Below are 14081 nucleotides of genomic sequence, written 5' to 3' on the forward strand. Positions count from 1 at the left end.
AGAACACAATCCACCACACGGTGAAGTCTCTCCAAGGGATTCCTGATTTTTGCATTAATGGCTTCCCTTCCCATTCATCCTCTACCTCTCTCTTCATCGTACGGTTGGCCCTTGTAGCAGCTCCTCACCATTGGTGCTACCATCTTCAGCAGTAGCAACCTTGCTTGAACCACCTCCAACCGATGCTTCCTTGGCAGCAACAATCACCTCCATCAAAGCCACGCCTCTAGCCATCATCAGCCTTCCATTGCAGCTACAACAACAAGGCATAAACTTCCTCCAAGGCAACAACCACCTAGTGGTTCCAGCCACTTCCAAGCAGCCACGACATCTCCTTTAAGCAGCCCTTCTTCAAGCCACTTCTTCGGCAAGAACTTCCAAGGAAACTCCCTTCATCGGTGCAAGCTTTCATAAGGTAACATCATTTCCTCATATTTTTTTATTTGTTCCTTTTCCTAAGGACTTACCGTGTGAATCTAGTTTAAAACTGGATTCATATGGCTGAATGATCTCTCTCATGGTTTAAAAAAAAAATAGAAAACAAAAAAAAATGTGTATGTTACATGTTTGGACTAAGGAATTGATGAGATCCATCCATTTGATGGATTGGATCTCTCATTTCGGGAGTCACATCAAGTTAAAATCCTAACTCCCTGATTTATTTTCTTTTAGTCATGTTTTCCTACACATTTCATATTCTCAAATGCATCATAGTTAGATTTACAATTTCATTTTAGGTTTACTTTGTGTATTTAGATTAGATTATTAAGTTCTTATTCTTATGTCATTAAGTTTGATTCATGTGTTCAGTCCAAGTGTTATTTTATGTAAGAATTTTCTTTAATAAATCTTGAAAAATAACTGCTAAAGATAGGCATGTACTCAAAACCTAGATCTATTTGGGTTCCTGAACCCTATCAAATAAATCGTGTCCCAAATCGGGTCTTGAACCCTCTGAAAGTTCCAGAATTCCTTTTAGCAGACAAGAACATCCGAGATCTCCCAGATGGACGATCCAAATCCTTCTCAAAAAAATACAAAGGATCCCTGTTAAAATCTACTATTTTTCAGTATTTTTTTAGATTTTTCCAACATGGTTTAGTTTCTGCTAAAAATCAATTTTTCATGAAACCTGTGAAAACCTTGATTTTTTCTTGTCAGTGTCTAGACCGACCCTAATCTGTTGTGATGCCTCAATCTGTAGGCTGGATGTCAAAACTTTCAACAGTGAAGTTATTCTTTTCCATTCCCTCTGTCATTCTCCAAAATTTGAGAATTTTAGGACATCCTAGGTATTTTTTCCGGAATTAAATTCCCTGCCTGTCAAATTCCAATGTCTGAGAATCACAGAGATCTAGATCTCTAATAATCCTTTGCTCTCTCCCAAACCATAACTCGAATCCTAATACTGTAAAAATAGGAAATTTTCTTCTATTTGTCAGGGACAATTTTACAGAATTTCAGCCATTTTCTCCACTGTTTTTTATTTTTTTCATAATTTGTCCCGAAACCTGGCAATCTGCCCTAGATCCTAGAGTCACCGGATTCTAATCCGACTTGCCAGAGCTGTCAAGCTCTGACCATAGGTCAAAACCAGAATCTATAAAAGGCAAAAATCTTTGCCTAACTGTCCTCTGTCACCCCATAAGCTTGCGATTGACTTTCTTTCAAGGAAGCTATCAATTTCCTTGATATGAACAGAAAAGTGAGTATTCTTGATATTGTGAAAGCAATTAGTGAAAGAATATTGATAATAGAATTTCACAAATTTTAAAGAGGATTCTTGGCAGATTTGGCAGTTTGATATCCTGGGATTCTTTTCTCATGATGATCTTTCTGCACTCTTTTTTTTTTGGCAGAATTGAAGCTCTCTTGGTTTTTTTGGTATTACATTATCCTTCATTTTGGAGATGTCCTGACTTTTTTCTCTTTTTTTTTTGATGGGTACGTCACAAACTCCTTCAACTTAGAGATGTTTTGATTCTTCTTTGCCTAAGGGATTATCTTGACGGTTTTGGCTCTTTGGTTGGAAATTTCTTAATGATAGCAGAAATTAAATAACTTTTAGGGTTTGTCGGGAGGCTCATCGCAGTTGCCTTCATCTTGATGGTGATTTGAACTTTCTCTGAAAGGATCCATCACAAACCTCTTCATCTTGGAGATGATCCAAATGTTCTTTGGCCCCGGGGGTCTAACTCGCATAATTCGTCTTCATCTTGACGACAATTGAGAGTTCCCTTTTGCAGATATTTAATTGCAGCTTAAGTGATCGAGGAGATATGGAAATTGAGTGGATTTTTCTGTATCACCTAGGATATTTTGACTGCCTTATTTTCCAAGAATGATGTTTAAAAATGTGTCATTGACTGCGATCAATACCGATCACTTATGGCTTTGCAACGACATTGAATTTTCTTTACTGGCCATATCGAGGATTTATTCTTCATTCTTTTGGTTGGCCAATAGAAAGATTTTGAATTTTGAATCCTTCTTCGCAAAAGCTTTATCCTTTTAGAAGTAATACTGAAGGTAATTTTGAGGTAATTCTTTTATGCAATAAAGGTTTTAAAATCAACAAATATTTAATAACAAATTGGCAAAATATTCTTGGAATCTTTGGTGAAAGAAATTGCTTGATATCCGAGTTGACACATTAGTGGGATTCTGGATGAGAGTACAATACGAACCTGAAGTCTAAAGGCAAATCCAATACGAAATTAAAATTCTGAAGGTAAGTCCTAGCACAATGTTGGATTTTGAAGGTAAGTCCATCTCAGAAGTTGGTTTTAAAAGAGCGACCGAGTCAAAACTCAGATCCTGTAAGGAAAACTGGAAAATTCGAGTTGGAACCCGAGTCTTTAAAGGAAAACTAGAAAGTTTGGTTTTGAAGAAAAGAAAATTTGAGTCCAAACTCAAATTTTCGAAGGAAAAACTAGACCCATTTGGATTTAAAGGAAAAAAAATTTGAGTCGAAACTCAAATCCTAAAGGAAAAACAGGAAAATTTCAGAAGGAAAGGAAATTCGAGTCAGAACTCGAACCCTAAAAGAAAAACTTAGACCAATTTGGTTTTAAAGAAAAGAAATTTGAGTCGAAACTCAAACCCTGAAGGAAAAGTAGATCAATTTGAAATAAAAAGGAATTCAAGTCAGAACTCGAATCCTGAAGAAAAAGTAGATTAATTTGGAAGGAAAAGAAATTCGAGTCGGAACTCGAATCGTGAAGGAAAACTAGATCAATTAGAAGGAAAGGAAATTCAAGTCAAAACTCAAATCCCGAAGGAAAACTAGATCAATTAGAAGGAAAGGAAATTTGAGTTGGAACTCAAATCCTGAAGAAAAACTAGATCAATTAGAAGAAAAGGAAATTTGAGTCAGAACTCGAATCCTGAAGAAAAACTAGGACAATTAGAAGGAAAGAAAATTTTAGTCGCAACTCGAATCCTGAAGAAAAACTAGGACAATTAGAAGTAAAGAAAATTTTAGTCGGAACTCGAATCCCGGAGGAAAACTAGATCAATTGGAAGGAAAGAAAATTCGAGTCGAAACTCAAATCCCAAAGAAAAACTAGATCAATTAGAAGGAAAAGAAATTTGAGTCGAAACTCGAATCCTGAAGGAAAACTAGACCAATTAGAATGAAAGGAAATTCGAGTCAGAACTCGAATCCCGAAGGAAAACTAGATCAATTGGAAGGAAAAGAAATTCAAGTCGAAACTCGAATTTCAAAGGAAAACTAGACCAAATAGAAGAAAAGGAAATTTGAGTCGAAACTCGAATCCCGAAGGAAAACTAGACCAATGTGAACACTGAATTTTAAAGTGTACCAGTGTGAACACTGGATTTTGAAAATGAACCAGTACAAGCATTATGTTTTGAAAAATTACCAGTACGAAGACTGAGTTTTGGAAAATTACCAGTACGAACACTGGATTTTGGAAAATTACTAGCACGAATACTGGGTTTTGGAAAATTACCAGCACGAACACTGGGTTTTTGAAAAATTACCAGCACGAATACTGGATTTTGGAAAGTTACCAGCATAAACACTAGGTTTTAAAAAATTACCAGCACGAACACTGGGTTTTTAAAAAATTATCAGCACGAACACTGAATTTTGGAAAGTCACCAGCACAAACACTAGGTTTTGAAAAATTACCAGTAGGAACACTGGGTTTTGAAAAATTACCCATTGATTCTGATAGAAGATTTTCAGTCTTCACCGTCACGACGACTTGAACAACTGTCGGGGTCTCAGGATTTATCCCTTATCTTGAATGGGCAACTCAGGTTTATCTCTTAACCTGAAGGGGAAATGAATTCGATGCATGTGGATGCAAATGAATGTGAATGAATGCATGCAAATGCAAATGAATACGAATGAATGCATGCAAATACAAATGAATGTGAATGTATGCAAATTGATGTAAATAAATGCATATGCGTGCAAAATGAGAGATTTGTTTGATCTTACCTGCATATAGGATGTTTTCAAGACAATTTTCAAAATAATGTCCCAGTATAATAGGGAAAGAAAATTTTGGATAAAAGGAAGATAATTGGCGTTCGAAGAATGCTCTTTGAAGGTAACAAAACAATTGACTTTTGATCGATTCAGAGACTCCGAAGAGGGTCATTCCTCATGAAAGAACATTTTGCAGAGAAGGAGAATAAAAGGTGGCATCTAGCTCATGAAGAAAATTGATAATTTTATTCATGCATTGAAGAAGAAAATAACAAATTGATAAGAGAACTGGGACTGCATTGTCCCTTTAAAATGATAAAATGATGAAAGTGACATAGTCTTGACGTTGCAATTTCTTAGAAAACTTGCTCAGGATGGTCGACTGATGTCTTCCTCATCTTCAATAAGGATATTCTTGTCGATGCAATCTTGAATGATATTCCTCAGAACGAAACAATTCTCAGTGTCATGCCCTACTGCCTGATGAAATTTGCAGAATTTTTCTTTGAATCTGCCCATGATTGTTGCGGGATCAGCTACTTTGGGTAAACGGATCATATCTTTTGCGAGCATGTATTCCAGAACACTTTCGAGTGTCTGGTCCAGAGGGGTGAATTTTTTATCTGTACTCCAATACTTGCGCTTTAGCTTTTCTTGATCTTTCTCTTTATGCTGAGGACTAGATTGAAAAGACTTATCATTGTTGGAGAACTTTTCTTTTTGGCCCGTAGATCCCTCTGAATAGTTATCGTGATTTTTCTTATTGCTTTTGCTATCATTGGCAGAAAGAGTAAAGTGAGTTTTTGGAGGTCCGACTATATCTTTTGCGAGCATGTATTTCAAAAAGCTCTCGAATATTTGATCCAATGGGGCCATCTTGCGGTCGAAAAAGGCTTATATCTGGATAAATCCCTCAATTTCTGATATTATTGGATAAATCCCGAAAAGGTGACATATTTCCACCAACAAGTTTGCTAATTTTGTAGGGATACCCAAGATTAGATTTTTTATTTTTCTTTCCTTTCTTTCCTTTCAATTATTGATGTAAATTAATTTATAAAGTTGGAATAAGAATTTTCTTTTACTGCTCAAATTAGGCTACATTTGCATATAGTTTAATTTTGATATATTAACTGTTGTTGTTTGGTCATTCATGCATATATTTTAAATTCATAATGCTCTACATGAATGACACGTGCACTCGCTTCTAAGGAGTTAATAAACTTGATTGAGTTCGTATTTGTGTCCATAGTCAGAATATGAACAATATTCAGATTTATCATCTTCTTTTAAGCCACAAACGACCTACACTTAGGCTATTTTAAAAAATTATGACACATTTTTAAAAACTTTTCTAAGTATTTTTTTCTTTTAGAATCAAATGAACTATATTCAATACATATTTATGGTCATAGTCAGGGATATATAACGAATTTATTTTATTTAAATTCTATAAGGCACAAAAAATCCTTTTATCAATAATTTTCCATAAACTCTTCAGAAAATATTTTCTCAAAACTATATTCATGCCTCATCTAGGTTAGACTGCATCATGAAAAAACTTTCACAGGGCCACACACCCATCCCTTTTGATATTTTTCAATCCCATATCAGAAAAAAAATTCTCTAGGTCTTTCTCTTCAAAATCGATTTTCTCAAAATCCCTTTGATTTTAAAAAAAAATTCTATTTTTTCTGAATCCAATTCACGATTTTCCTTTCTTCAAAAATACTTTCCAAATTGGCTCAAGGTATCTCTTTTTCAAGTATTTCAAATATTCAAAGCATACATCGTATTTTTAGTCTGTATTTTCCAAAGTTCATAGCGCATGCATGTTCTTCATGCATTTAAGAGACAGAACATCGATTTAGACAAATTGAGTAAAGCAAAGCACATGATTGATCCTTGGTTCGATTACCCTTTGTTATGGTACCAGGAACGGTTGAACCTCATACCGACATACGAGTCCCATTTTTCAGAATTTTCTCACATTTTAAAATGGAAGCGAGTAATTTTCATTTTTTTTTAAAAAGGTCAGTTTGACTTGAAAAAGTAAAAGTTTGCAATGATAACATATTACCACCTAGGACTCACTAGTAGATCTGTCCCCTAACCTCCGTGGTATGGAGACAAGAGGCACCTTCAGCCCTCGAAACACATGTTCCACGAGACTTATATCGTCCTTCCCTCTCTTGAGAGAACACGAGATCGAAATGGATCCAACCATCTCAGAGAGCCCAACCTTGTCAGCGCCTCAAAATGGACCTATGGTCTGGGGTTATCTTTATTATTAAGTCATAGGTCAGTGCCAAGCATTATATTCTCATAAGATAACCCTCTCATGCCTTCATGCATGAATTCAAAAGTCTATACCACTTGCATAACTTAAACTTACATATTCTTATGCATGATATCAAAGTCTATGCCACTTGCATAATTCAAATTCACATACTCATGCATGATATCAAAGATCTATGTTACTTGCATAATTCAAATTTACATACTCATGCATGATATCAAAAATCTGTCACTTGAATAATTCAAATTCACATACTCATGCATGATATCAAAAATATATGTCACTTGCATAATTCAAATTTACATACTCATGCATGATATAAAAAATGTATGCCACTTGCATAATTCAAATTCACATACTCATACATGATATAAAAAATCTATGCCACTTGTATAATTCAAATTACATGCTTTCATGCATGATATCAAAATCTATGTCATTTGCATAATTCAAATTTATATGCTCTTATGAATGTTCATAACAAATTTGTATTCATTTTCATATATGATCATATCATGTCATGATTTACTATACATGTTCACATGCATGATTCAATTTTAAACATGATTGCAAGCATGCTTTAATCTAAATCAGGCTTAACATCAAATACAATCACATAAACTATTATGCATGCATTGATACCTCAATATTTTTATATGCAAAACCATCACATCATATTTGCACCCATTACAAGGATATTTTGAAAGATAAAGTCACATTCATAAACACGACACATTCATTTTAAGCATGTTTTCATAATACAATTTCACATGAAAGGTATAATCAAATCGAACATAACTTCATGCAAGCATGAATACAGTCACGTTAAACATAGCAATACATTCAATCATTCATACCACAATAATGTTAAACATGTACCTGCAACAAACACATTCCAATGTCTCGCTAACTACAATCATGACTAGCATGGTCTCCAAAGTATAAAAATAAAAGCACTTTTATTCTCGTACATTCAAATCATGCTCAGCATGATCTCCAAACTCTAGCAAAACACTCCTAGATATCCACAACTAAATGAGTGTGTGAGCAGAAAAATGTTGCATCCAAGAAAGTAAATAACCTGTGGTACGCTTGCACCACTTACTTACCACAGGTATTTACCTGATTTGCATGCTTTTTCATTTACATTTTTTTCTTTTTTTTTTTGCATTGCATTTTTAGCCGCATGCGATGCTTAGCACTAAGCATCGCGCAATTAGCTCAGCTACGCACTTGTAATGCATATTTATATAGGCAAAATAATACAATTCTAACATTTAGATTTCTATCATACAACATGAATAACATTCTAAAACTTTAGTTTAAGAATCCTACCTTTTCGACACGATGAAAAGTAAAACGAAACTCGGGATCCAAAAACTCTGGTGCAATTGTCACACAATGATCTATTCGACCCTCTCACAAGAAGAGAGTGCTACAGCTGCACCCACAATGACCAACTTATCTAAATACGATCTCGCACATGAGCGTTATAAACAAAAACAAACTTCGGTAACCGGTTTGCGAAAACCCCAAAGTGATACCCTAACAAGTCTGAAACAGATTGAACAGTCGTGTGGTGCAGCTCCATGGGCTGCACGCTGCCCTATGCATCACCCCAATGATGACACAACCATTGAGAAACCCAATTCCAATGAAATATTTCTATATACCCATTAAAATCAAATCCAAAACACGAAAACTAAATCATAAAGAAATGGATAATGCAAAGGTACCCTTGCTGTTATGCACAACAACCCTGCATGATTCCCTATGTTAGGAATCGGGTGCACAGGAACGACCGTGAAAATAGTAGGAATCGATCAACATAAAATTATCGACTACAAATCAAATCAACAGTATATCTGTAATTCAACCCATTAACCGACAAGAAAAAATAAATAAAAGAAACTAGAAAAACAAAAGCAAACAACATTGAGTGATCAAATCTCACACAATTCAGCGAGAAAGGGGTTCTAATCAGGGAGAATGTGGGGTACTAAGCAAGCACGCCTGCGTGCTTGCAGAACCCATATTAGGGTAGCTCAGTTGGGATAGAACACCCAACTGATATGCTTCCTAAACAATCCAAAAGGAAAGAAATCGCGAGGGAAATGAGTTCTCAATGTAAGGAGGGAACTCAGTTTTTCCAAATCAAACGGAAAACCGATCCCACAAATCAAAGGAGAACAAGGACTTTGTTTTCCTCATATGCACACTCATGCAAGCCAAAAGAACAAGGAGATACCTTTCGGCATTGAGCGATCGTGCAGATGTGGCAGAGATGTGGACGTCCGACGTTAACGGTAGAGGCATAGGGTGCAGCTAGCTAATGGGCGAAATTCGGGGCTCAGCTAGGTCCACGGTGACAACAACTCGAAGATGGCTTCCGACCAAGGATTTTCCTTCGGGGATAGATACCCGAACAAGGTAGAAATGAGGGTGGCGACGGGAGACCCAGGCGATGACGATGAGTCACGACACCACTTTCGGTTAGCGCTCGGACGAAAAGGGGAATGCAGCGACAGACCAAAGAGGAGAGAAGAAGAAAGAAGGGGAAGAAGAAAAAGAAGGTGAGGAAGAGATGATGTCCATTGACAGAGGACGGTGATGACCCGATTCCATCCGGTCTCTAGTCGAGAAAAGGAAAAGAAGGAGAGAAAAGGCCTCGGGTGGCTGCGTGCGATAGAGGGAAGAAAGGAAACAGAGGAGCGGTGGTGGTCACGACGACGGCGCGTCTCCGACCGATCGACACACGGGGAAGGAAGGAGGAGAAGAAAAGAGGGAGGAGGAGGATGGGGTTCGGCGACTGCGAACAATGAAAGGGGGAAAATGAGAAGGGGGTAAAAAAAAAAGAGTCGGCTAGGGTTTTACGGGGGTGAACATCGGGTCTGGATTGGACCTGGTTCGGTCCCAACCCGAGGAACCCAAAAAAATATATAATAATACTAAAAAATATTAGTAACTAAAGATTTTCTTTAAGAAAATAGGAAAAGTAAATAAAAATAAAATAAAATAATACTAAAAATTAAACTATTCAATTTTTAAAAATAATACTTCATCCAATAAAAATTATTTTCCAAGATTAATCTTATGACTAAAATACCCCTTTTTACAAAATTATTTCAAGAACCATTAAAATATATCTTGTTAAGTTCGAAAAATGCTTAAATGAGTTTGTAATTTATTAAAATGCTTATATTGAATATTTTAATAGTATTTTATTTACGTAATTTATTGAAATTATTATTTTGCCCTTGTTTGTTAGAATAATAGAATTAAGCATATAAATTACATAAAACTTACAATAAAAGATAAAAACACATTTTTAACTCGTAATAAGACTATTCTTTTATCTATTTACTCTTGAAAATTTACAGGTTTTACATCTTTCTTACTATTTTTTATTCTTGCCTCGGCCGGACTTTCCTTAATGTAGGAATGCTGAAAATCCTTTTCATCTTTAGCGGGATTTTTTTTTATGAGGTGGATCATTTCCATCTTCACGAGGATCTTTCTTACCATTTTCATAATGATCACGATCAACATAAGGACCCTTATCGTTATCAGATTGATCCAACAAAATTAGAGAGGCCCCATGGTCTAAAACATATATAGTTAATAGAGTGAAAGGTAGGTATCGGAAGTGTAGAAACCAGAGTTTAGGAGATGCACTAATGCATGACCTGTATTCCAGGTAGGATAAGGTGATACGTCAAAACACAAATTTGTTGTGTTTTGAAATCACCACTGTCAATAGCCTTCATCACTAGCATTTATTTCTGCAAATAGTGGGCCCACCATTATCATCTGATTGATAGTAATCACTCTCTTCGGTTAACTTGTCTTCCTATAATTGATCATACTCAGGGTATAGTTTAGACTTCACCTTACAAACTGCCCACCATTCATTTCTATCTGACTTTCTTGTACTCGAATATGAAGTATAGTAAACTTGTTGAGCTTGCGAGGCTAATATGAATGGTTCATATGTTTCAAACCTTGATTTATGATTCACCTCCACAATGCTTGAGGCTTTGTCAACTCTTGTTGTTGTTGGATCAAACCAATGATACTTGAATAAAGTTACACTATTATTTGTGCCTAAGTAAGTCAACTTCATTATTTCTTCTAGAACACCGTAGTAGTCATGTTCATTTTCACCATAGATGCTACCCTTGACGCACACGCCACTATTCATCATTGACTTGTTGACATCGTAGTCTTTTGTATGGAATCGATAACCATTTACGATGTACCTGTTGTAACATTACACAACTTTGGTCAGACCACTTTGTAAATCACATATTCCTTGATCTTTAACATCACCATGGCAAACCTACAAGTATAAACAATGACTATGATCACGACCAATTAAGTAACTTATTATTGTTTACACGGAAAGAATGTATGTCATCGTCCTTACCAACTCTTTCAACCATGTCACAAACTTATTTTCATATACTTTCTGTACTTCTACATCAGTGAGATATGAAAGTTTTCTTCACAACTCCAGATCAAATCGTCTGTACTTAACAAAAACTTATTTTACCGAACCATGTACGCATGTATAGAACTTAGTGTTACATATTAAGTATACTTACTTGATGTATGGGTCGATTGCTGAGCAATTAAAAAGGATATAGATTTGTGCTGCATTTTGCTCTCAATCTTCCAAGAGTCTTGACCGGCAACTGCCAAATGCATGCTCCTCAAGTGGTTGAAATATCGACAGTTTGTCAGCTACAGTAAATTGTTCTCCATCATTATTACGAGGTGGTGTGATCATCGCAAAATTTTTCCTCTCTTGTATTTTCTCTCTGTTTCTTTCTCTTTTCCTTTCTAACCTCTATTTCCTCCTTTTTGAAGGGAGAAAATAAAAGACAGAAAAGAAGAGAGAAATGAAAAAAGAAAAGAAGAGAAAGAGGAACTCTTTTGAGGGGTCTCACTTGACCTTAATTTTTGATTTTTTTTTTAAGAAAATGACTTGCCTCCGTTTTAAAATATTTGCGGGAAAATCAGGAGACGAGATTCACTCGTCAGTACGAGGTTCAACCATTCCTGGCGCCTTTACCAGGGGTAATCGAACCAAAGATCGAATTTATGCCTTTTTGCTTTGCTAAAATATCATCTAAAAATTTATTCTAAGTCTAGATGCACAAAGAATCATGCTTGTGCAATGTAAGGATGTATGCTCTTTTTGAAAGATGGTTTGAAAAATCTCCAAGTATTTCTGAGATGAATTTGATAATAGAGTGAAGAAATGGTTTCTAACTTAGAACTTGAGATTTAAAGTTCTAAGTCTTTGAAATAATCAGAGTTCTGAGAAGATAAATCTGGATTTTGAAAAGAAGGATTTGAAGTTGAGATAAAAGCGAAGGAAATGAAGTTTTCAAAGTCAGAATTTAGACTTTTGAATCTGGATTTAGGAGAGGAGATGAATTTTGGAATGGAATTGAATTCTATATTTGAAATTTGAGATTTAAAATGAGATTTGAGAAATCCAATTTTTGAAGATAGAATTGGTTTCAAGAAGGCCAGATGTATTTTAAAGGTGAATTTTGGTTTCTGGGAATCAAAGATAGATTTGGATTTGAAATCTGGCACCCTAAATGGATTTGGATCTGAAGTCTGAGATCCAAGATGAAGTTGAATTCTAGGATCCTAAATTGGATCTGAAGTCTGAGATCCAAGATGAAGTTGGATTCTGGATCTTAAATGGAATTGGACTCAAGATCTGAGATCCAAAATGAAGTTGAATTCTGGAATCCTAAATGGAATTGGATCTGAAGTCTGAGATCCAAAAATGAAGTGGAATTCTGGAACCCTAAATGGAATTGGATCCAAGATGAAGTTGAATTCTAGGATCCTAAATTGGATCTGAAGTCTGAGATCCAAGATGAAGTTGGATTCTGGATCTTAAATGGAATTGGACTCAAGATCTGAGATCCAAAAATGAAGTGGAATTCTGAAACCCTAAATGGAATTGGATCCAAAGTCTGAGATCCAAAGTGGAATTGGGTTCTAACTTTGGATTTAGAAAGCCCAAATGGGACTTTTAAAGATGGATTTGGGTTTTGAAAACCCAGATTGAATTTAAAACTTTAGAAAAAGAATCAAATTTTGAGATTCAGAATCAATCTCAAAACTCGGATTTTGAATGTTGAGAATCAAGACTCAATGTGAACTTGATTAAAAAGCTTGAGTTTTGGAATCAGAAGATGAATTAGAGATTTCAAAGTTAAATTGAACTTTGAAATTGGATTTGAATTAGAACTTGAATTTTGGATATACAAATGAATTTCAAAGTCAAAATTGGACTTCGAATTTAAAGTTAGAATCTGAAGATGGTATTTGAATTTACAAGAGTTGAAATTTTGATTTGAGAAGTGAAGAAGATATTTGAAGGAAATCACTTGGATCTTGAAAAAGAATTTTTGAAAACATGATGCAATTCTATCCTAAATGATGAATGAATTTAAAGATTTTGAAATTGAATTTTGAAAAGCATATTTTATTCTTTAAATGAATTGAAATAAGATTGAAGATATAATACACTCCTGACTATGGTCATTGAAGGTATTATATAATAATCATATTTAAATTTAGGTAAAAAATAAAACATATTTTGGTGTTTTTATAGAGTTTAAGATGAAATTAACCCTCAATATATACTGACTATGGCCATTGATATATATTTTGAGTTAATTTTAAGTTAAACTCTGATAAAAGAAGAAAAAGATTTAAAAATATGATGATTTTTAGAAAGAGATCCAGTGTTATTCTATAAAAGATAAAAATCCTAAGCATTGCCCACATTTTGACTATGGCCATCAATGTGAGTCATTTACTTAGGATTAATTACCTTTCATTAGAATGGTGCACGTGCCATTCGTGTTTCCATTCGTGGATTTTTGAGAAACAAAGAGAAAAATAATGTGAAAACAAGCCTTTCAGGATATTTACAATGCTTATACATTCTACCTAATACAGGAAGATATGAAAGTTTTATCAACACCTAATTATTACAACCTTTCAACTGAATTTAAATTTGAATTTAATATTCCTAAAATAACATCTTTAACTTACTACCTGCAAAACAGAGTTAGTATAGAGCAAGATTGCAAAAATATGAAAAGATGATAGAAAATATTAAACTGAATCTAAGATGTTATGCTCATATGGAAAATGTATATAGAGATGCCCTCATTCAAATGAGAAGGTGATACTTACCTCAACCGATGGAACATGCATAACACGCTGTGGAAGTCGCCAACATAACGATAATGCATGATGTGCGAGAAATGTGAGGAAGATGCT

The sequence above is a fragment of the Nuphar pumila genome, chromosome 15, assembly GCF_984573655.1.
Source record: "Nuphar pumila chromosome 15, dmNupPumi1.hap1.1, whole genome shotgun sequence".
NCBI classification, from domain to species: Eukaryota; Viridiplantae; Streptophyta; class Magnoliopsida; order Nymphaeales; family Nymphaeaceae; genus Nuphar; species Nuphar pumila.